This window comes from Hyperolius riggenbachi, chromosome 6 (assembly GCF_040937935.1).
Source record: "Hyperolius riggenbachi isolate aHypRig1 chromosome 6, aHypRig1.pri, whole genome shotgun sequence".
Taxonomy (NCBI): domain Eukaryota; kingdom Metazoa; phylum Chordata; class Amphibia; order Anura; family Hyperoliidae; genus Hyperolius; species Hyperolius riggenbachi.
This window is the reverse complement of record NC_090651.1, coordinates 68,203,221-68,229,347: the sequence shown is the minus strand read 5'-3', so window position 1 is coordinate 68,229,347 and position 26,127 is coordinate 68,203,221. Positions and strand designations below refer to the sequence as shown.

The 26,127-nt window shown below is 45.7% G+C and overlaps 1 long non-coding RNA gene across 1 annotated transcript in view; it reads left to right on the top strand.

Moving 5' to 3' along the window:
* Positions 1-26,127, top strand: part of LOC137522452 (uncharacterized) — a 134,577-nt gene that overhangs the window by 54,450 nt on the left and 54,000 nt on the right. The gene's annotated exons all lie outside the window — the stretch shown is intronic.

Below are 26,127 nucleotides of genomic sequence, written 5' to 3'. Positions count from 1 at the left end.
GTGAGCATTCTGTGCCTGCGCAGTATTTCTATGCTGGTGCAGAACGCACCCTGCCGTGGGAGCCAGAATGGGGATCGTGCGGCCGCGCAGCGTCTGCGCTGACTTGCCAAAGTTACCGTGAGCCATAACGGAAGATGGAGGAGGCAAAGTACGGCGGCGGTGAATGGATCAGGCCGAAGGAGGCTGGAGGAAGCCCCAAGTATGTATAAAACTTTTTCATTCATTCATCTCAGGTACACTTGTACACTTAATAATATGTAGAAGTTTTCCAGCATATAAACATTAGCTTAAAAAATGTGCACATTGTCCCAAAAAATGGAGTACGAGTGAAATCGGCACAGGGAGACTTGGGCGCAGGATACAGCCAATATATGGCTTACCCCACTTCTGCACAAGTCCCGGCAGCGTTAATTACTATTCCCCCTCCAGGTTCACGTGGATGGTAGGGAATGATTCAGGCTGAATTACAGTGTTTTAAACGTAACTTCAGCTCCGTCTTCTGATGGCGCCGAAGTTACTCACTGCAGTGTGCGCAGCTATAGCTGTAATTCTTATTACAGTCTATGGTGGCGCCGGCTGAGCCAAAATCTCCTGGGCTGGATACAACGTGTTAAAAAAAATGCAGCATGCTGCCATTTTTTTGGATCCATCTGAAAATGACGCCTGCGAATAATGGCGCACAGTGTTGCCGATAATCCGTTTGTCGCTTATCGCTATTTAACGTTGAAGCCTTATCGTTATTTAGCGTTAACACACAGAACCCTCTCTGTACCTATCCCTAACCCCTAGACCCACCCCTGGTGGTGCCTAACCCTAACCACTTCCCTGGTGGTGCCTAACCCTAAGACCCCCCTGGTGATGCCTAACCCTAACCACCCCCCTGGTGGTGCATAACCCTAACCACTTCCCTGGTGGTGCCTAACCCAAACCACTTCCCTGGTGGTGCCTAACCCTAAGACCCCCTGGTGGTGCCTAACCCTAACCACCCCCTGGTGGTGCCAAACCACCCCCCTGGGGGTGCCTAACCCTAATCACCCCCCCGATGGTGCCTAACCCTAAGACCCCCTAGTGGTGCCTAGAGTTGGGCCGAACCTCCGATTTTAGGTTCGTGAACCGGGTTCGCGAACTTTCGCGGAACGTTCGGTTCGCGTTAAAGTTCGCGAACCGCAATAGACTTCAATGGGGATGCGAACTTTGAAAAAAAAAAAAAAATTATGCTGGCCACAAAAGTGATGGAAAAGATGTTTCAAGGGGTCTAACACCTGGAGGGGGGCATGGCGGAGTGGGATACACGCCAAAAGTCCCCGGGAAAAATCTGGATTTGACGCAAAGCAGCGTTTTAAGGGCAGAAATCACATTGAATGCTAAATGACAGGCCTAAAGTGCTTTAAAACATCTTGCATGTGTATACATCAATCAGGTAGTGTAATTAAGGTACTGCTTCACACTGACACACCAAACTGTTCACTGAACAGAACAGGTATGCAGTGGCGGGTTCACTGAACAGGTATACAGTGGCGGGTCCACTGAACAGAACAGGTATACAGTGGCGGGTTCACAGAACAGGTATGCAGTGGCAGGATCACTGAACACAATAGGTATGCAGTGGCGTGTTCACTAAACAGGTATACAGTGGCGGGTCCACTGAACAGAACAGGTATACAGTGGCGGGTCCACTGAACAGAACAGGTATACAGTGGCGGGTCCACTGAACAGAACAGGTATACAGTGGCGGGTCCACTGAACAGAACAGGTATACAGTGGCGGGTTCACAGAACAGGTATGCAGTGGCAGGATCACTGAACACAATAGGTATGCAGTGGCGTGTTCACTAAACAGGTATACAGTGGCGGGTCCACTGAACAGAACAGGTATACAGTGGCGGGTCCACTGAACAGAACAGGTATACAGTGGCGGGTTCACAGAACAGGTATACAGTGGCGGGTCCACTGAACAGAACAGGTATACAGTGGCGGGTTCACAGAACAGGTATGCAGTGGCAGGATCACTGAACACAATAGGTATGCAGTGGCGTGTTCACTAAACAGGTATACAGTGGCGGGTCCACTGAACAGAACAGGTATACAGTGGCGGGTTCACTGAACAGGTATACAGTGGCGGGTCCACTGAACAGAACAGGTATACAGTGGCGGGTTCACAGAACAGGTATGCAGTGGCAGGTTCACTGAACACAACAGGTATGCAGTGGCGGGTTCACTGAACAGGTATACAGTGGCGGGTCCACTGAACAGAACAGGTATACAGTGGCGGGTCCACTGAACAGAACAGGTATACAGTGGCGGGTCCACTGAACAGAACAGGTATACAGTGGCGGGTTCACAGAACAGGTATACAGTGGCGGGTCCACTGAACAGAACAGGTATACAGTGGCGGGTTCACAGAACAGGTATGCAGTGGCAGGATCACTGAACAGGTATGCAGTGGCAGGATCACTGAACAGGTATGGAGTGGCAGGATCACAGTACAGGTATGCAGTGGGCTGAGGGCTCACTGAACAGAACAGGTATGCAGTGGCAGGATCGCTGAACAGGTATGGAGTGGCAGGATCACAGTACAGGTATGCAGTGGGCTGAGGGCTCACTGAACAGAACAGGTATGCAGTGGCAGGATCACTGAACAGGTATGCAGTGGCAGGATCACAGTACAGGTATGCAGTGGGCTGAGGGCTCACTGAACAGAACAGGTATGCAGCCAGGAAGAAGTTAAGCCTAACTAATCTTTCCCTATATGAGAGACTGCAGCAGCTCGCCCTACCCTCACTAATGCAGGCACACGAGTGGCCGTAATGGCCGCCGCTGCCTGCCTTATATAAGGGGGGGTGGGGCTCCAGGGGCTAGTGTAGCCTAATTGGCTACACTGGGCCTGCTGACTGTGATGTAGAGGGTCAAAGTTGACCCTCAGTGCATTATGGGGCGAACCGAACTTCTTCCGCAAAAGGTTCGCGTGCGGTACCCGCACGCGAACCACCTACGTTCGCGCGAACCACGTTCGCCGGCGAACCGTTCGGCCCAACTCTAGTGGTGCCTAACCCTAACCACCCCCCTTGTGGTGCCTAACCCTAAGCACCCCCTTGGTGTTACCTAACCCTAAGACCTCCCTGGTGGTGCCTAACCCTAAATCTCCCCTGATGGTGCATAACCCTAAGACCTCCCTGGTGGTGCCTAACCCTAAGCACCCCCCTGGTGGTGCCTAACCCTAAGACCTCCCTGGTGGTGCCTAATCCTAACCTTGACAGTGTTACATTAAATCCATTCACCGTTTTGCAGTTAAATAACTTCTGCAGTTTGGCTTATGTAGGGCGCTATTGATAAATAACGTTACTGTGCTCAATAACGTCTGCTGTTTGGCATATGAACGGCACTATTGATAAATAACGTTACTGTGTGCTGTTTTTCTTCTTTTTTCCCTGTGCACCATTATTATGCAGTATTAACGATAAATAGCGATAAGCGTATCTTTTTAATGCGGCGCCATTTTTATGCATAGGCGCTGTGCGCCATTATTCACTGATCCGCATTTTTTATCTAGTGAACAGGAAAATGTGTTACATGTGAACAAGTCCATTGACTTACTTAGGCTGTCAGTTCTAATCCGTTTCTGCACTGTTATGAAATGCAAAAACGGAGAGTGAACAGAGTGGGCCCCTTCTGTTGACTGATAAGTGTCATTCTCCTTAGTAAATTGCTGCAGATGATCAGCACTACAATGGGATTGATTCACAAAGCGGTGCTAACTGTTAGCACACCTGTGAAAACCCCCTTAGCACGTCTAAACAATCTTTTCGCGCATAAAACTTTATGCGCGCAAAACTTTATGCGCGTAAAACTTTACGCGCGTACTGCACAGAGCGCAGGGCGCTCCGCGCGATGTGCTGATCATCTGCAGCAGTTTACTAAGGAGAATGACACTTATCAGTCAAAACAGAAGGGGCCCACTCTGTGATATAGCGACTGATCAGAGTATCCAGAGATTTTCCACTGTGTCATAGAATCATTTACGAAGGCTGGTCACGCTAATTGAATCTGCCAGTAATTGAAAAAGAGCAGAGGGTGGAATTATGGGGGATTCAGAGATTCCTGAGTGATCAGGATTAGTCCCTATCTCATTAGGGTTTATTGATTTGTTTGCTGTTTAATATCTCTCTCATTTCCCCTGTTGTCTGCCTAAATAGTACAGCAATTCTTGTTTCAGGACAAAGGATGCATGACAACTGATCAGGACTTGCCATGCCAACTGAAAGAGGAAAAAAATCCTGTACCTCTGCCTAGTCTCCATAGGCGGCCTTCAAGGGGTAATCTATCTTCATCATCTTTCTGGAAGATGTCAGTTTGTAAAGCAGAGCAGTCATATAATCAGCATTTTTTTCCTTTTTAACCTTTTGGCCCGTTTCACATGGCTAATGTAGATGATGTTTCAGTGGCTGTCAGCTGCTCTGGCGCACCACCCGATCGCTGGGAGGTGTCCGGCTCATAGAAGCATGTTTGAACATGGCTGCAGCCACAGTCAAATGTGATATCAAGAAGTTCTTTGTTGCTCTGTACACTGACACACACAGAACATTTTTATTGTGCTTTTCTCCTGGCAGACTCTAAGCACCAGAGTTGCAGCCACTAAGGCGAGCTCCATAGGCATTAGCAGTGTTAGGGAGTCTTGCTCAAGGTTTTCTACTGGTACTGGCTTACTGAACAGGAAGGGCCAATATTTGACCCCCTGGTCTACTCTCCTGTGTCAGCGGCAGAGCCCTTAACCAGTACACTATCCAGTCACTGCTACTGTAAACACACTGCCTGTCAATTGCTGACACCTGTGGGACTACAAGCACTGCCATTTGGCTGCATTAAACTGCAGCCGGAGGGTGCTCAGTGTGTGGCTGAACTGTGTGTCAAATGCCCATTTCAATTTTGTGTGTAAAAAGGCCTTATGCTATTTGTTAATATCTACAAAGATCTACGGTTTAGAAAATACTGATGGTTATTGTATTAAATCTGGTCATTCAGCTTCACCCCCTGTGTCTGGATGCCTGGCAACCAACTAGTCATAAAGGGGTGAATTCAATAAATGTTGGTAAAATTGATTAGCCTAAACAATTATAAGGAGAGCCGCCCCTTTAATTAATGATTGGTGCAACTCGCATTAGCAAGGAGCCTGTAGCCTAATTTCAATTATAGCCAACGATTCTATAGAAAGGACTACTGTCTCAATGCACATACAAAATCATTTTAATTAAAGCCTTGGCTACATGAAATTCGCACAACATGTTTAAAAACACCCACAGCTTTAAAAACAACAGTACCTGGCCAGGATATGCGCGCCTATTCTAAGAGGGACAAGATCAGGTTTTATGCAGGGTGAAGTCGCCCAACCGCAGCCTCATGCAGAAAACACCCTGCTACCACGATCTATTTGTCCTAAACCACCACCAGAACACCGCACACACTGTGTAATGCTTCTATTTCCGGTTTTCCATAGCAAGATCAGTTTATAACTGCAGTATGTGAGGCCTTTCGATTTTCACTATAGATTATAGCATTGCAGTCAGTCCAGGCAATAACATATGCAGACAGGGGGTCACAGATAGCAAATGAGCCTCCACAATATGGCGATATCGTTTGGCTGTCAGCCTATGATACTTGCGCACAGTAGTTGATGAGCTCCAGCTCACAAGGCCCTTCCATTATCCGCAGTGCACTGGATGTATCCAACTGTCTCCGCTGCTGTGCTGTGATTAGCTTTCTTCTGCTGAGGCCTCAGCACAGCTTGTACTTCCTTTCAACTCCTTAGCTTGGAGCCGGATCAGCGTGTGTTCACACGTGGGGACACCACGCGAGCACTCCTGCGGTAGCCACGCCCACCGACGCGTTTCGCCTCGCCCACGGGGCTTTATCAAGGTGTTGAGTGGCAGCAGCTCGTTCGAGTAAACGGATTGGTGGCCACATTGGAAACATTCGAAATGGCGACCTAGATAGCCCATTGGGCAAACATTTTATGGAGCACCATGGGGGAAAACCTGATGATTTGAGGTTCAGAGGAATCATAAAGCAACTAATCCCCTTTCGCGGTGGCGACATAGAGAAATAACTTTATAAAATCGAGCAGATGTGGATCTATCGTTTGAGGACTCTTGCCCCAAGGAGTTTAAATACAGATTTGAATTTAGTGTACTTCTTATGAGTCATCAGCTGTCTATGTAGAAAGTGAGCAGTGTGCTGTGATCACTCTCACTCCCTACCTGTGTGCTTAATACAAATGAATCGTCCAAAAAAGACCTATGTATATATGCGATACAAAAAGTGAATAAATCATCCTGAAATTACAGACATATGTCAGATAATGGAGCAATGCCTAGGCAGTGATGCGTCTCCTATTGTAATCCAGCCTCCCTCCGTGTTATGTACAGTGTGTACGACAAGTATCAGCAGAGCTGAGGCTGAGTGGGCGTGAGCTGTGAGCAAATGGTATAATAAGGGAGGAGAACGAGCTGCTGCCACTCAACACCTTGAGAAAGCAGGCTTGGACTTGAAAAGACATGAGAGAACACAGACTGAGCTATAAATATTCCTGAGCAAAGCTAGACTGAATGCTCAGTCTGGGATTTTATCAGGGCTGATTAGAATCAACAGAGCAGTGCAGAATGAAACAGAAAGCAAGGTAGGTGTTTTCTCTAATGTTCCCACTGATATATATGGTAAAATACATGAGGGTGCTTTGTCTCTGGTTCCCTTTAAAATTACATGTACATGTATTGCAGTGCTATGCATGTGTCTGATGGCTGCCAGAGGGTCCTCTCCTCCTTTAGCCTGGCCAGGGCTTTGAGCGATGTTGGTAACCAGAAGAGGTGCGCAGTGGGTGTTACCAATGTCATTTGCATGCCATCCTGTCATCACTATGGTTTCGGTGTGTACCACGCCTGCGTCAGGTGAAGATCGCACAAGGTGCACACCAGGTTAAGGAAACAGTGAGGACCCGCAGTCAGACACACGCATAACACTGCAATTCCTGTAAGTGTAATTTAAAGTGTTTGTAAGCAAATATAAGTTCTAATGCACCATCGGAGTGCTCTTTCCACTTTAATGGAGCACTTCACATTATGCTAGTAGTGCAGTATGTGGTACCCTTCCATCCTGTGCGTGGATCATGCTTATACCAACATTTATTGAGTACACCCCATACCAACCTGTCACAGACCCAGGTCACATGGTTGGCTTTCCAGAGTTTAAAGTATACCTGAGGTGAGCTTTAAGTCAAAAAGCAAATACTTACCTAAGATGAGGGAAGACTGGATCCTGCAGAGGCTTCCCACGTCATCTTCCAGACCTCCGTTGTCGCTTGCAGACCTCCCAAAGAAATACATTAGCTTGTCATATTGAAGCTTTGGGCCCCACTTCACTTTGTGAAGGAGCGTGTCCATACTGCGCCTGCGAGAGTGTGGGGCTCCTGAGTAGTAAGCCAGAGCCACTCGTGCATGAGTGGCTCTGTGCTACTGCGCTTGCATGGTGATGCTTGCGCAGGTGCAGCTCAGCTATGCTCTTGCATGAAGATTATTGTGTCTTAGTTCTTCTTGTGTCCCAGCAGATGGCTGCAGCCTACAGGAGTGAGGGAGAAATGGGTAAGGTTCTACAGGATCCGAAGGCAATCCTCATCTTAGGTAAGTATGTGTTTTTTGAGCCAAGGTTTTCCTCTGGTTCACTTTTAAGACAGGTTTTAACCTCCTCCACCATAGAATCACTCTCTTGTGAAATCTTCTTTTGTGCCAATTTGAGGGCATCCAGAAAGGGATGAATGACAAGCAATTTGTGTGCATGCAATCAAATACTGAGGAAGGGATCGTGCACTGGTTGTTATACTGGCCTCACTTCCAGGCATGGGCTTCCGAATTCCTCGGAAGCTAAAATTCCGAAATTCCGCCGGAATTGGGGTTTCCGCATGGTTCCGCGGAATTCGGAATTTGCAATCCGGAATTCGGAATTTGCAATCCGGAATTCGGAATTCCGGCAAAATCGGAATCGGAATGAATTGACCAATCAGGAGATGCGGAATGAGTTGACCAATCATAATCAGCGGAGAGTTACTGCGCTAAAATAACGGTTTCAACATTTTTTTTATCCAAATTTACAAAATACAAATCAACTTTATTAACAATAGATATTTCAAATGAGCGATTGAGTGTTTCCTCCTAAATTTACGGAAATCAGTTTAAAAATTACGGAAGTCCGTTTAAAAATACGGAAAGTGCACGTGGCGGAATACCGCGGAATTCCGCGGAATGTAGCGGAATTCCACCGGAATGTAGCGGAAGCGGAATTTCGGTAGTGGCGGTATGCGGAATTACCGCGGAATCGGAAATTGGCTCTTCCGACCATGCCTGCTCACTTCCTTCCTGGGGGCAGGGGCTCCATACTGCACACATTCTCTATGGAGAGGAATACATTAATGGCCGCACTGGCTGTTGGGGTGGGGTGCTAAACTTGCTATGAGGGTAAGGATAATATTCTTGTGATGCTTGCTGGGGAGGGGGGGCACTGGTGCTATATTTTCTATGAGGGGGTGGGTTGCTATACTGGCCACACTTGCTATGGGAGGGATGCTGGCCACTCTGCTTCCTATGGAGTTTGGGAGAAGTGTTATACTTTCCACATATGGATGGGGACCAAGAGAACCTAGGGTCAGTGGACCCCATTTGATTTTCGAGGGGGCCCGGTGATCTGTAGTTACATTACTGCTGATAACAAAAGGGGATAAGAGGCGCCCAAGGATATATAAAGCTGTGTCCAAAACAACTAAAATGAGAAAAGAGGAAGTGGCTTACCTCAATAATAAAAATTAAAAAAAATTACATATGCACACCAACGCGTTTCATGACTTTAAGCTCACTTCTCCAGGCCAAATAAGGCACCATCTAATAAATTCAGCCAAACAAAACGTGTTGGTGGTGCATAATGAATTGTCATTTGTTTTATGAAGTTACCATTTTTGAGGTAAGCTACCACCTCTTTTCTCATTTTAGTTGTTTTTAACAAAGTTTTATATATCATTGGATGCCTCTTACCCCACTGGTTTTTGCTTCTCACCATCCTTTTGAGGGGTGATATTGGTCTTAGATGGCCTGGCCACATTTAGGTCCAGTTACTTTTCCTAAGACGGCGACTGCATCCAGAGTGGAGTCGGGTTTGTAGATCACCTGCCTCAAGTGGTTCATTGCCCCTCCTGCAGCCTTTCTTTGTGAGTATAAATTCTTTTTTTCTACATATTTTCCAATTGGATGACATAGGCCTCGATTCATCATTGTCTTTGCGATAGCTTTTTCCAGTTCGTTAAATTACAGAATTCAAAGTTTATCAATTTCTAGTTGTATTCATCAAGGTTTTTCTGCATTCGATGTAAATTCAATAACAATGGTAACCATTCGGTAATGTGTCGATATTTCCATTTTACAGCAGTAATTTAACACAAGGCCATAAGATTCCCGTGGAATTGTGGGTAAAAAGGCGGTCCTTTGAACACCACATAGCAACATTCCGAATAGGGCTTAACACCTGGACCAGGATTCTGGAAGTGGCTTGGGACAATCCCACAATTTTGCCAGCTATGGCTTTAATAGGAGCCTTTTCTGAAAAAAATGTAATGCAGCTAGCAATTTAGTTATCCATGGCACTGTCTGTGTTCTCTTACAAGATGATTCAAGAAAAAATGCAGATGTTCTGGTATAGCAAATAAATCCATTCTCTTGCAAATTGATATGGTTCTAGACCTTATTCTTGCCCTTTAGCACCTTTGAATCACTCTCAGCTGATACCTAACCACTTCAAATGGCTCCATCTTCTCTGTAAGCAATGATCTGACAGGAATAACGACAGAGCAGTGAAGGAGATAACTAATCCTAAAATTAACGCTAAACCACGCCCACTTTCATTTTCATGAATTGCACTTTCTTCCATTTTACCGCATGATTACCGAATGCTCACTAACAGCTGTAGATAACTTTGATGAATCCTGAAATCAACTTATCGAGTTTGGTATTTTACCGAGCTGTCGGTAATTGATTCGATAAGTCTTGATGAATCGAGGCCATATTGTGCTATTGTCTGTTGTCTCTGTCTTCGGTTTTCAAGGTGTACAGCCACCATACCTTCACTTCTGAAAACAAGCAGCAGTTTATTGTCGAGCAGTTAGTCTGTGCATATATGCCACCCCAGACCTTCCATAAAGGACTCTTAGACCATAACATCAGATGTTTACATTATGCATTCAGGCATTGGGTCACTGTGCCCTGTAAATGGCCCATGGTTGTTACTCGCACATCCTCTTCTCCTCAAGTCGTGGCCCCTCCATGATGAAAGGGAATTGTAAAGCAAACAGACTCATTCATTAGGGTTAATGTGACATTAATTAAAGATGGCATATCCGTTATATCTGGTCATTAATGTTAACATGATCTTCATTTCTTGTAATTACATTCTTCTAAATGAAATATCTATGTGCCTTAAGGGGGAATTCTGCGTTCATCTTTAACGTTCACTTTCATTATAAAACTTAACCCTCGCCTATCCTGCCATCCTCCCGCAGCTTTCCTACCACGCACCTAAATCTAGCAGACTGTGTTGGTACTGCTGTTCAGTTTCATGTAGTACGCCAAAACCATGCTCCTTTTCTCACTTCTACTGAATATTAATCATTCCCATAAAAATAGGCAAATCCAGATTGTACCTTGCCTAAAGAGGACCTGTAAGATTAAAAAAAACCTTTTGGGGAATACTTATCTCGGGAGGAGGAAGCCTCTGGATCCTAACGAGGCTTCCCCATCCTCCGGTGTCCCGGCAATCCAAAGCTGTGACCCCCTGAACAGTGGCGAGGTAAATATTTACCTGCTCCCCCCCCACACACAGACACCTTAAAGGGGCTCTGAACACCTCTCATGGGTATGCCTTTAAGACTCCGACTAGTATTGCAAAGTATTTAAAGATGCATATACTTCTGTAGCTTGTGCTCTCCTCTTTCATTTGATGCCTGAATCGCCGTTCTACACCAAATAGTTTGGATTTGCAAATAGTTTTTGTTTGATTTTAATTTGAAAATCGCAGCTGCCATCTTGGCTATGTTATAACTTCTGGGTCACCCCTGTCTTCTCTGTTAGAGAAGTTCATCACTGAATGAAGCAGTAAGAGGAGGTAACACATTGCAAGAGGCTCCGCCAGAGGGGTCATAGCACAACTTTGTTGGAAGTCATCTGGCTTAAAGGCATGCCCATGAGAGGTGCTCGGAGTCCCTTTAATCTCTAGTTATCTGGCTTGCAGACACTGCCATGTATCCCCTTTTCTTATTTATTTCTGCTTCAAACGCAATATGATAGCTGAGTGAATTGTGCGCCCCTCCTACACTGCGCCCTGAGGCTGGAGCCTCTCTCGCCTCTGCCTGATCAGGATGATACCATTTATTGGCTAACTTAGAAGAAAAGCAATAAGCTTATGGCAACGAAGCCTTCATCAGACTGAATCCTGGATCAGAAATCGGTTTGACGAAGGCTTCATTACCGTAAGCTTACTGCTTTTCTTCTAAGGTAGCCAATAAATGGTATCATCAGGCCCGGATTTACCTCACATGAGCCTATAGGCACAAATCTGCTGGCACTTTCGACTTCGCCCTCCATGAACCTGCAAATCCCCCACAGAACTGCACTGCAAGTATGCTGGCTGAACCAGCTGTCACTTCTTCCTTTCTTCCCTTGCCCTTCATAGGTAGCTACAGGTGCCCCTGTAGCTAAAGGAACCTCAGTATTAAGTAGCTAGTGGTGACCCTGACTGAAGGGAGATCTTGTCAGTAGAATGTTGAGAGCCGGGTGAGTAACCTCTCATTTACGCTCTGATCAGGACTCTGAATAGGGAATGAGGGAGGGAGGTGCTCCGGAAGGGGACTGAGCCGCCTCTCCATCATCAGGCGCCTGTAGGCATGTGCCTACAGTGCCTTATGGTAAATCCATCCCTGGGTATCATACTGATTCAAAACTTCTTGCTTTTACTGATGGCTAATGAGGTACAACACTCTCCTGCTTCGACTAAACTTGTTTGACAAATGCTTGTTGAATCAGTTTCTTTTGACCTTGCTCCTGGCTTTGGATGGGCACAACGGGACTGGGCATGTGCGAGCAAGGTCTGCACATGCCCAGTAGAGCCAAACACTCATGCACAGAGCAAAGGTGTGGCTGAGTAGCTCCATTTTACTGGGCATGCATGGACTTTGTGCATGCCCAGTCCGGATGCATTAGTCAACATGCGGCCAGAAGATGAAGTGGGACCCTGTGCTGGAACATAGGCTGTTCGAGGTTCCAGGTAACCTCTGGATACTCCTATCTAGAGGCATCCAACAGCTGAGTTAAGTATTTAAGTTTCTATTCCACTCCACCACTAGTTTACTTGATATCAGTTTGGGAATTCACCAGGTGAATGCAATGCTGCCTTCGGCTTGCTTTGGTGATTAGCGGGAATCACCCGCTAATCGCCTTAGTGTGAATGGGCCCTTAAGCTTTATTAACCCTATCAGCATTAAAGGTTGCAAGGCTAGAAAGCTTGCAGAAAAACATAAGCACCCATACTGTTAACCTTCTGCGGGAGCCCCTATTTTAACACCTGGAGTAAAGTGCTTGAAAAGTTTGGAAAAAATATTCTCTCCCCTAAGCAAGGGCGCAACTAGAAATCACTGCCCCCCCCCCCCCCCTGCGAAACTTTGGATGGGACCCCTCCCCCACGCTTTCTGCACAGGTAAACTGAGAACCAATGTTATTCAGTTGGCTAGTGCACACTTGAATGTGTTTCCCCATGCAGATAAAAAACAGACAGCAGTGGAGAGCTGCATGCATTTTCTCTATCAATTACATTAGCTTCTGTGATAAAACGTGCATGTTTTCACACATATAGTCACATATGGTATGCAGAAAACACATACAGAAAGTGTGTTCTGAGGCTTAGCTTATTACACTCACTCTCTCCATTTCTGATGGAGCAGAACTGGCTCTTCAGACTTCTCCAGCATCACTACAGAACAGGGCACTTGGGGAGGGGTAGAGAGGTTGGGGGCAGGGATCTGTACACAAGAGTCTGCTGCACACTAAATTTGGACTGTCTGCAAATCTTTGTCTACTAAACTTTGTGTGATTCCTTATCAGTGGCTGAGTAGATGCAGCCAGTCACTAGAGCAATTTTGCAGAGAGCAGAAAGCTTTTTTCTCTCTATGCCCTTAGTTATCAGCCTCTCAGGACAGGGAAAATAAACGTCTCCTCCTAATTGGGCCCCCTGCGGCTTTTGGGCCCCCCTGCGACTGCATCCCTTGCAGAGTCTATTGTTACACCCCTGCTCCCCTTGCAAGGTAGCACCCAATGTTCAAAAAATGTCGGGGCGGTATTGATCTGGGGATGAAGCCTGAACACCCAACCTGCATGTTTAATGAACGGTTCAATAAGGCTTAGGAGGCAGACTATGCTCCTTTATTAACCTTCCTGGCGGTAAGCCCGAACTGAGTTCGGGCTATGCCGCCGGAAGGCACCGCTCAGGCCCCGCTGGGCCGATTTGCATAATTTTTTTTTTGCTGCACGCAGCTAGCACTTTGCTAGCTGCGTGCAGTGCCCGATCGCCGCCGCTACCCGCCGATCCGCCGCAATTCTTCTCGCCGCGGCCGCCCCCCCCCCCAGACCCCGTGCGCTGCCTGGCCAATCAGTGCCAGGCAGCGCTATGGGGCAGATCGGAGTCCCCTCTGACGTCACGACGTCGATGACGTCGGTGACGTCATCCCGCCCGTCGCCATGGCGACGGGGGAAGCCCTCCAGGAGATCCCGTTCTTTCAACGGGATCTCCGGATCTCCGATCGCCGGCGGCGATCGGAGGGGCTGAGGGGATGCCGCTGAGCAGCGGCTATCATGTAGCGAGACTTTGTCTCGCTACATGAAAAAAAAAAAAAAAAAATTAAAAAAAAAGATTTGCTGCCCCCTGGCGATTTTTTTGCAAACCGCCAGGAGGGTTAACTATAATTTTAAAGTCAATTTCTCTCCTTGTTCGGCCTGTGAGTTTAGGTGGATGGCCTTGTCTTGGTAGGTGTACAGTTGTGCCATACTTCTTCCATTTCTGAATGATCGCTTGAACAGGGATGTTCAAGGCTTTGGAAATCTTTTTGTAGCCTAAGCCTGCTTTAAATTTCTCAATAACTTGATCCCTGACCTATCTTGTGTGTTCTTTGGACTTCACGGTGTTGTTGCTCCCAATATTCTCATAGATAACCTCTGAGGCACTCACAGAGCAGCTGTATTTGTCCTGACATTAGATTACACACAAGTGCACTCTATTTAGTCATTAGCACTCATCAGGCAATGTCTATAGGCAACTGACTACACTCAGATCAAAGGGGGCCGAATACTTATGCACACACCACTTTGCAGTTATTTATTTGTAAAAAATGTTTGGAATGATGTATGATTTTTGTTCCACTTCTCTTGTGTACACCACTTTGTGTTGGTCTTTCATGTGGAATTCCAATAAAATTGATTCATGTTTGTGGCAGTAATATGACAAAATGTGGACAACTTCAAGGGGGCCGAATACTTTTGCAACCCACTGTATATATAAAACAATATGCAAGTGTCCCTGCGTGCTCCTCCTGTCTCTGTGAGGCTGGGTCTGTGCATTTTGCTACTGTGCATGTGCACAGCATGGACCCAGCCCCACAGAGACAGGAAGACGGGGCCAGGGAGCCGGGCAGGGGTGTGAGCGGGTGTGCGGGTGCGCGCGTAGCGGATGCGGGCGGGGGCGGGGGTGTGAGCGGGTGTGCGGGTGCGCGCGTAGCGGATGTGGGCGGGGGCGCACTAACAAGGGGCAGAGAATCGCAGATCTAGAGCCCCTGCTACTATATATATATATATATATATATATATATATATTCCATTTTATTTTATTCATTTGCCTATTTTTTTTTTAATTTGCGCTATTCGCCTTTAACAAGTTACCGTGATTTATCTTATACAGCAGTCATATGGGTTCTCCCTGACTGCAATGGCTGAGAAAATACACAGACAATATACAGTATATTATTTATTGTTGTAAAACATTAATAAACAATTACACTATGCACCGTGTACCATCAACATAATAAACAATACAGAGCCAACCCACAGAGCGCATTCTACCCGGGAGAAACTGCGGCAAGAGCTCCTGGAAATGAAGCACCACCTTAACGGTCTCCACTGGCTAATTACACTATAGATTTAAATTGATCATCTATAAATAGCGCACATGCAATCCGTGTTGCAATAAAGAGTTTATTTCTGCTACAGGCTGTAGAGATTTTCGTGCCTCTTATTGTACTTATTAGGCAGCGCTGTGATTGTAAAATAATAAGATGCATATTTATAAAGGTTGGAGGAGGAATCCAGTGAGGCAATGAGGCATACATCAAAACATATCAAGTAAGCTTTGCAAATGTCTCTTATCTCTTCCCTTTCTCCTGCTATCCTCTGAAACGTGCTCAGACCTTGAAATTTAAAGCAGAGATCTTTCCACAAGTAAATAAAGAGTTGGCTTGGTGCTTTAACTTTTAAACCTGAGCCAAAAAGGTGAAACGTTAGTTTTGGGTGTGCTGGACCTTTAGAACCCACTAGAACAAGAGACGTATTCTACTGACAAGCCCTGGCAATTATTGAGATTTTTCTTTAAAGGCAGAAGAATAATGCAGCATTTCTGAGATGAAACACACCGCATCCTGCTGGGATGTCGACATCACAATCTGTACCTATATAATTTATGGGAGAAGAAGCAGAATCATTAAGACCATGCCAGGGATGGAATATTTGAGTACAGAGGATTTGTATTGATTTGCATAGAGTTTGCATGTTATTTCTTGTTATGATTTGGAAATTCAAGTGTTCATAAATCCAGCACCTACTGTCCTCCTAGAGTTTGGATTTGCATAAAATCAGGTAACTTGAAGTTACAGCTATTATTATATTTAACCTTCCGGTTAGTACGAGACACATATTCTCAATAAATTACAGTTTTGTGCTTTCTCAATGGAAATTCAGATTTAGGTAAATTTGGAATTCATTTTGGAATTCCATACAAAATTTCGGAATTTTGGCAGATTTGGAGTGTAGCAATTCCACTTATCCCTACATGGAAATACATGATAAACTCTTCAAGGGGCACAATTGAGGGGACCGGGAGGACACCGAGGGACCTGAAATACTGCATGGGGCTGTTAGAATTTGTAGATACTTATAAATAGACTTTTGTTTTCTACAGTTCAGACATGTTTTAAAGTGCACCTGAAGTGAAAATAAACTGATGAGATAAACAATTATATTTATGCTTCTACTCCTAAAAATGACTTTTTTTTAGATATCCCATGTTTTAATTATATATTTACATATTTACAAACTAGATTGAATGGTGAGTTGCCTCTACTCAGTGCCAGCCTAATAAGTGTCCCACAGTTAGAAAAAGGTCAATAGTTCATGTATTTTATCACTCTCTGCTCACAGAAGTTGTTTTCTGCCAGGAAAACTTTGTAGTTGTAATTTGGTTATTAGTGATGTTTTCTATATTACAGACAAGCTACTGATAAGACAGAAGCTGTCACTTCCAAGTCTAAAAATTAACTCTTTCAGGCATAAAAATAAAGCAAGTAAAACACCCGGGTTATTAATATGTTTTGTACTGTACATACATATGTTTATCTCATCATGTCACCTTGAGTACACTTTAAGCTGTTAACTGTACTTACACTTATAAACAAGCTGCAGTGTGTGCTGATCTCTGCTTGAATAATGTGCTCTGAACCTGTCCCAATGGCTTTTATACGGTCAAATGGACTCTCAAAACATATAGTATACCTCTGATGAATACTGATAACACCTGCATACTATTAGCATGGCTGCTCCTATCTCATTTTTGTACTGTAAATATTATCTTCTGTTTTGGAACACAGATGGAATCATTCCATCACTGACAAAAGCATTCCTGAACTGACATGTGACAAGATTTATTGCAAGGGTTAAAAAAACAAGGCTTTTATATATGCAAATGAGCTGTCCAACTGAAAGACAAAACTCATCTGAGGCTCTCCTGAAAAGCAAAAACTCTTATTTCTGGCTAAGGAAACACTGCTGATAACAAGACAAGGCTGTTGATTTTAAACAGCTATTACTTCATTTTGTTTTGCAGTTGAGTGAAGTAGATTTTTTATCAGATATAAATAAGACATCCTTAGGATAATATTTGGGTGCTTCACATCCATGCAATGGTTAAGACATGACTTTTAGTCCAAAGTATTAAAAACTGACCAGTTATTAGCACAATTCTTCAGGTGCACAATACAATCCAGGAGGGTTGTTCGAATGGGCATGGGGGTCAACGAGTATAGCAAGACACAGGACAACCAGATGTAAAGATAGGTGTTTGGTGCAACAGTAATACAGATAGAGATACCAACTCCCCAGAGGAGCTAGTAGAGGGAGATATATCTATAGAACACAGGGATCAGCATTCCAGCAAGCCGGAGATGCAGATGAACTAGTAATCAGTTCACCCGAGGAGCCGGTGGTGCACAGTAAGACGTCGTATACTGATCATCCGTGGAGCGGGTGATTCAGACTGCACTGCAGCCGGTGGTCACCTGAGGGGCAGGAGATCAAGACTGTACTGCAGCTCCTAATCACCTGAGGAGCAGGTGACTAAGACTGTACTGCAGCTACTGGTCACCTGAGGAGCAGGTGATTAAGACTGTACTGCAGCTACTGGTCACCTGAGGAGCAGGTGATTAAGACTGTACTGCAGCTACTGGTCACCTGAGGAGCAGGTGATTAAGCTGTACAGAGAATCCCTCACCAGGGACTAGGCTCACTGGTGAGGGCAGGAGAGTCAGACAAGCAGATTCGGCAACAAACGGACAGATATGGTACAAAGATAGAAGGTTAAATCAGAGTAGTGTTCAGGCTGAGTTGGCAACAGGATCAGATAGGCAGAAGCACAGAATCAGTAGGCAGAAGAGTAGTCAAGGCTAGCAGAAGGTCATAACAAATAATACAATTCAATGAGTACTTTAGCTATCAACAGAATCTGACTAAGTGTGGATCCCCAGCTCCAGCTGGTTCTAGCACACTTTGGGATCTGACTAAGGTCTGAGCGCTAACACGTAGCATTTGCAACAGCAGACGAGGAGCTACTGTCAGGCAGGACCAATATATACTGAGAGCGCCCCACAGCGCCACCCCAGTCACTCAGCCAATCAGGTGCACTGTTGGAGTCAGCTGACCGGCCGATCAGCTGACTCCCCTTCTATTTGCATAAAGGTCCTGCCGCCTGGCGCGCGCGTAGCCCTCAGTCTATGTGCAACTGAAGGACCAGGCAAAACTCCACCATGTAATTGCGTGGCGGAGGCCGCCGGCTGAGACGCGGAGACAGCCGTCATGCCGCTCACCGCTGCGGCGGCATCTCCGCTATCTATTACAGAGGATATCCATTTACGGGCATCTAAAGTAGATGTGAGTTGCGCTATGAGTTTTTTCTTCTTTGTGCATTAATTATAAATCCACAAACACTATAAGCCCCTAATTGCAAACCAAATATGTACACTGCTGACCAATGAAAAGTAAACAGTTAATGCCAATCATGCTGGAACCTATATATACATAACATGCAGTGAGGTGTAGTTCTCAGGGGTGGGAGGCTGCATGCCCCAATCTAATTGGTAAGAGGCTGCAGTCCCACGAAGAAGAAGCCTAAAAATGCTGCAAAACCAGCCAGTAGGAAGATTATATAACTTTAAGGTAAATTGGGATTGGAATGATTTCTGAATAGCGGCAGTGTTTTTTTTTTATTATTAAGTATTAGCAGTTCAGTGAAGGATTTAAATTGCCTAAAGCTGCTCTACAAAAAAGGCTTATATATGCAGCAATAGTAAAGTAGGTCATTATGGTGTGTGCAGGAAACAAAAATTGTGTTGGTTCTTTATTGGATGTCAGTTTACATCAGGATTCCCTTTGAAACAAGGTGTCACGTGTGAGCCTTATCTAGAAGGAGAGTAAATCAGTGAATCAATATAATTGATGTTACAGCCACGTTCATGTGTGACAGCCCTACGTACACAATTAGCTGCAACCAAGTCTCAGATTGGCAGGGATAAGAAAAGAAAAACATGTCTGTCCTTTAACAGAAGCATTAATTAAAGATCAGGTTTATGCAATTATATGAATACCGATTCTTAAATTATTTTAATTGTGAGCCTCAGGGAGTTTTGTCATTGTCTCCAATAGTATACTGATGCCAGAGTCAAGCCAGAATGTGTATGACTACATCCACCATATATGGCTGCATGATTAGGCCACGTATCACAGACCTCAAAGGTGCAGCTACCATACAGGTCTGATCAATGTGAACGTATGTTATAAAGCATGTCTGAACTGTGGTTACTACTCCAGGGTGTTTGCATGTACCTAGGAGGATAAACCTAAACAAATTACTGTGCGCTCATGGGAAACTTTATACTTAAAGTGTATCTGAGATGGGATAAAATAAAGAAAATATACATACTTGGGGCTTCCTTTAGCCCTCTTCAGGCTGATTGCTTCCACGCCATTCTCCTCCACCTCCTCATTCATCCGCAACTGGCCCCAGTAAATCCTCCAGTCGGGGCCAGTTGGCACAGTCTAGCTGCTGGAGCAACCCCGCCTCACTCCTGCCGACGGGAGTACTCTGCGCCATTGCATTACAAAAATGGCTTTGGGGACAACATAGGATAAGATTTGAAGGCACCTATAATGCTGGATATTCTCATACAGGATTAGACGTTGCACAGCAATTTTAACAATGTGTGTTATATATATCGATATTGATGGTTTAGCCATACACTATTTAAATATTGCCCAATTAAAAATCCTAATAATTAGAGATATTTGAGAACAAAATATTACCTTAGACCACCTGCTAAACGATCATTAATTATTTGTCAATTAATCTGTAAAACCATATAACATCTGGGCTTTAAATCAATACTGTGTTACCATACCATTGGAGGATGCTTTTCTAGTATACATTTTCTTTCCAGTAATCTGACTAGTTTGTGTCTACAGTTGAGAATGATCATTTTGTGTCAAATTTTCCTATGCAAGAATTGCTTTATTTTATTGTTTGTCATTTAACTCTTAGCCTGTTTGCTCTTGATCCTCCCAGTACTCCTTTATAGCCTGGTGAAGCAAGTATATGCCCGTGAAATGTGAACATGAATTTTTCTACTGAAAATTGACTGTTTGGCCTAGTGCACACCAGAGCGTTTCGGCTGCAGTTTGCGATCCGCTTGCGGGAGCGGATCCGCTTGGGTAATGTATTTCAATGGGCTGGTGCACACCAGAGCGGGAGGCGTTTTGCAGAAACGCATACTCCCGGGCTGCTGCAGATTTTGGATTGCGGATGCGTTTCTGCCTCAATGTTAAGTATAGGAAAACCGCAAACCGCTCTGAAAAACGGCACTTCAGAGCGGTTTGCCAGGCGTTTTTTGTTACAGTAGCTGTTCAGTAACAGCTTTACTGTAACAATACATGAAATCTACTACACCAAAACCGCTACACAAAACCGCAAAACGCTAGCTGAAACGCTACAGAAAAAGAAGAAAAAGCGTTTAAAAATCTGCTAGCATTTTGTGGATCTGCTAGCGGTTTTTGGTGTGCACCAGGCCTTTGAGTCTACTTGGGGAGGTAGGTTCACCACTACCTTCTTTTTTTAAAAGGACTCTTAATTCTTCTATTCTAATCTGGTGCCTCTGTTCAAAAACTAATTACGTATGCTATTACTCACATACTCTTCATATTTGAAGAGTAGTCAAGGCTAGCAGAAGGTCATAACAAATAATACAATTCAATTAGTACTTTAGCTATCAACAGAATCTGACTAAGTGTGGATCCCCAGCTCCTGCTGGTTCTAGCACACTTTGGGATCTGACTAAGGTCTGAGTGCTAACACGTAGCATTTGCAACTGCAGATGAGGAGCTACTGACAGGCAGGTCCTATATATACTGAGAGCGCCCCACAGCGCCGCCCCAGTCACTCAGCCAATCAGGAGCACTGCTGGAGTCAGCTGACCGGCCAATCAGCTGACTCCCCTTCTATTTGCATAAAGGTCCTGTCGCCTGGCGCGCGCGCGTAGCCCTCAGTCTATGTGCAACTGAAGGACCAGGCAAAACTCCACCATGAATTGCGTGGCGGAGGCGGCCGGCTGAGACGCGGAGACAGACGCCATGCCGCTCACCGCCGCGGCGGCCTCTCCGCTATCTATTACAGAGGATATCCATTTACGGGCATCTAAAGTAGATGCAGCTGTTCCAGATAAATACCTTTTGACCATGTGACTCAGAAACCATTCACAAAAGAGAGAGTGGGAGTTCCGACCCTGGGTAGCAACTCTCAGTGCTTAGCACAGAGTCACTCCACCTATCTCATCCTTAGTAAGACTAGTAGAGATAAAAAACACAGGGACACCGGGAGCCCGATATCGTGTATTAACGTTGCGCAAGATGATCTATTGTATACAAAATATACTCACAATTTTGGGTTGCTATCTATGCAACCACCATCAGAACGTGTGTAGAAGTACCGTCTCCACTCGGCCTTGTCGGTCGTCGCTCCCGGAAAAAAATACTACTATAATAAACTTACAGTAAGTATAAAATTGCGCAAAAGGTGGATCAGCGCAACACCAGGCCGCCTCCGAATGGCCTCCATCGCTGAGCCCCCCCCCAGGAACTACAAACGCACCTTGAACCCAAACAGAAGCTCTGCATATACACCAAAAGCATGGCTGTTAAGTGGGAGCAGCTGACCAAAAACGAATTACATTAGTACACAGCAAGGGAATGAGCAGCGCTACTTAAAAACAGACTAGTGCCTACCTGCAAAAGAGTGTTAGGCGCCACTATGGGAGTGGTTAGTTTTAGGCACCACCAGGGGAGGGTTCTGTGTGAGGGTAGGGTTGGGTTAAGCAGTATTGTTGGAAGACGTTATGATATTTATTCGTTAGTGTTTCTCGTTTATTTTTGCAACAGTAATTATCGTTAATAAAGCTTGACAACGGTGATTGTCGTTAGCAAATTTCATTAATACCTGGTGCCAAATTAGTTAATAACCCGGGCCCTTTTTTCACGGCGCCCTTTTTTTATGCACGCGTAGAAGGATCAGCTAGCTAGTGTAACGATTGCGGAATCGTCTCCGTGGTCAGCGCACCAGACGTGCGCTGAAGCGGCGGATTTCCTCCACAAGCGTATAATTGAGGACACCCAGGCTAGGTGCTATGCACCTGCAGAGGGAAATTCCTGTCGGCAGGTGGAGCTGTGGAGTGCAGAGGAACAGCTCCTCTGCCCTACCACACACGCCAGACAGGAATTGTACGAAGGGAAGAAACGCAATCGCAAGAGAAGCGATTGAGAGCGAGCACAGAGACAGATTGTGTGTGTGTGCATAAAATTAGTCGCCAACCCGCGACTGTGCACACACCACAGCAGATACGAAGCAGGAACGCGATCGCGAGAGGTGCGATCGCCAGACGTGACACAAGGTACAGCAAGGCGGAGCACGAGAGTAGCAAAGGCACAGCAAATAATACAATAAGGAAATACGGAAAATAACAAACGCTAGCTAACCGCGAACACCGCACTCATTCGCAACAGTGCATGCGGTTATGCGCGGTCTCCACGTGATAAGCACAATAGAGACAAGCACGCCTAACTAACCATTAACAGACAAACATGAAACAGAGGACGCGAGCGCTTGCTTAACGGTTACCTCACCGAGCCTCCAGCAAGCGCAGCAGACAAGACAGACACACGAAAACAGGGACAAGCGACAGAAGGATCCCCAGCGCTAGCGAAAAGTGGCTAGCGCGATCCCAGAAGACAGAACAGAAGGATCCCCAGCGCTAGCGAAAAGTAGCGCGATCCCAGGAGACAGAGTAGCAGAACAGAAGGATCCCCAGCGCTAGCGAAAAGTGGCTAGCGCGATCCCAGAAGACAGAACAGAAGGATCACCAGCGCTAGCGAAAAGTGGCTAGCGCGATCCCAGAAGACAGAACAGAAGGATCCCCAGCGCTAGCGAAAAGTGGATAGAGCGATTCCAGGAGAAAGAACAGAAGGATCCCCAGCACTAGCGCGATCCAAACACACGGCAGACAGAACAGATGAGGTAGGCAGAAACAACCGCTGTTCCAACCTACACTCCAGACTCAATCAGAAGGATCCACAGCCGCTAACGCTAGGGCTTGTACGATCCAAACACAAGACAGACGGAACAGGCAAAACAGATAATACAACCTGACTGGACTAGAAGGGGAGCCTAAAGCAACCCCCAGGAATTAACTATACTAGATAGCAATGGCTGACACTCCAGCAGTGTCCATCAGGAACAGACCATGGAAGGGAAATGTCCAGCCAAGCATTCTGGGAGCAGAATGCTTTTATAGTGCCAGTCATCAAAAGAAGGCAGGTAACGGATTTGCATGACTAATGTATGCAAATCCCTCAGCAACACAAGCTGCACAACTGACAGAAGGTCTCCTTTCCAGAGTCCTGCAGCAAGCAAACCTAAACAATGGTCAAAAGGCTGCCTGCCTGCGCAGGCAGCTGAGCGGATTCTCACAGTACCCCCCCTCCTAGGGTCGAATTCCAGACGACCCTCAAAACTGATATCTCCAAACCACTCTAACAGAAGACTCATGAAGGTCGGGGCAGCCCGACAAGGTCCAGTTCCAGAGTCAGTCCACCCGAAACCGACCTCATCGGAAACAGAAGCCACCGAAACATGCCCATCAGTACTACCAGTCTCAGTATAACACCCATCAGGACTGTGAACGCCAGAGAAGAAGCCATCAACACCCTCCAGACAATACCCACCACCTTCCAAGGAGCGTCCGAAAATACCAAACCTGCCACAATACCTGTTCGAAGTGTCCCTTACAACACAAAAGCCACCGTTGATCTTATCCAGGGTACCAAGAAAAATCTCTCCCGGAATCTCCCAGAACCTTTTGAAGCTCCACAGAGATCCCAAGAGGGTAGAACAATCACCAGGCTCACATGGAGAATTACCAAGAACCCCCATGGAACCAATGACAATTCCGGATTCAAAATTACGAGGACACCCATCAAGATCAAGACTTTCAGGGACCACTTCTGGGCATGCAAGCAGGCAGGCCATATCAGAGCATGTCTCCACCGAGGGAGCATCGGAGTACGCTGGTAACCGAGGCACACTTGGGCTTTCTGGGTCACAGAGCACACTGGGTTACACCAGCACAGGAGAAACCTCAGGACATGTCGGGGAACTGCCAACCTCAGAGTCCGGCACGTCAAGACCAAAACCAGTACCGGGCAGAGAAACATCATGAGTGGAGGTCACAGGCACTGGACTTTCAAAAGAAGACTCGGATACAAATTCAGAAATTTCTGTGACAATAATATCATCATTGACTACACAGGCGTGAAGCTCCATCAGAGCTGAAAAGGTAGCCAGCAAGGCAGCAATGCCTACTGAAGTGGGCAACACCTCAGAAGGACTTGGGGGGCAGGAGACGTCTCCTACAAGTTCTGCACCCTTTGGGAGGAACTCGGAGATCTCCAGGAGGTCAGACAGGACCTCAGGAACATCCTTTTTCAAGTTTCCTAAGAAGGATTCTGAACTATCCATGTTACAGGGCAAGGCTTGAACTTTATTTTGTGAACCGGGCAGATGTCCCAGGGAAGGTTCCACCATAAACTGAGACTGAATTTCATCATCAGGACAGGGATACACAGAAATATCTAGTGAAACTAACTCTGGCTTTCTGAGTTTCGTTTCACTGCAGGGAAATTCCTCCATAGCAGTCAAACCAGACTGCAATTCCAAAATAGCAGAGACACAGGTAACAATGGTTGCAATACCTAGACAAGCCTCTAGGGACACTGCAGGAGATTTTAAACAAGGTAATATTGACTCATCCAGATTACTGGGTGGAGAGTCAGTACTTACTTCAGAATCAGACTCGCAAATGTCAATGCGGGTGGACATAATGTCTTTATTCATGATACAGGGCAGGCTCAGAGACATCTTCTCTGGACAGAGCAAAGGTGCTTCAGTATCAGGTTCACAAAACCAACGTGCTGTCTCACTCTTAGACTCGGCCAACGATGTCGAATCCGAGGAGACAGAACGCAAAATTTGCGAATCCACAATCGCTTTAGGTTGCGAAACCGAACACTCCAAAGACAGGGATTCTGAGGTCTCCAAGCTGGACTGCTGGATCTCAGAAACGCCAGCTGACAATGTACCTTTACAAACGTCACCTGAATGACGTACACGTAGTTCATTCAGAATCATTTTCCACATACAAATCAGCGGACTCACAAAGTCAAATTCACACCCCTTTTTTTCTCTTAAGGCGGAAGCATAACTTATACATGCTCTCAAGACAGATTCACTTCTGGCAATGTAGTACTCACAAAACGACTCTGAATCGTTCTCCAATTCATACGCCAACGCTTCGAGCTGTTTTTTCTGGAACGGGGGCTCCCATTCACACCTGACTAGGTCTGAGCATTCATACTGAACCATGTTAGGGGAAGTTGTGACAACAACATGAGGAATCATATTAATTTTACTCTTGAAACTGCATAGTTTGGGAATTTTCCCCATAGCAAGATCATAGATGGAGGATCTTAAAGTAGTACTGAGAGAAGAAGATCTGTTTTTACATGACAAGGGATCACACAAATCATTGACAAAACTGACACACTAACGCCGATCACAATCGACAGGAACATCTGAGAAACCGGCATCAGATCGCACAGATTTAACCTCTAAACAAACGGGAGAAACTCCATCAGAATTCACGCAGGTGTCCACAGTCGAGGCACACCCATTCATTTCAGGTCGCACAGTGTCCAAACTCACTTGCTTTACCCCAGAAAGACAGGAATAATCATGTGACAATGGTGTCTCTTTATTGGAAATAATTGGTTGGTGTGTGTGCAATTCGTCTAAAATAGTCTGCCACACATAAATCACCAGATCCACATCACACTCATCACATTCATCAGAATCGATCAAAAGGTACATA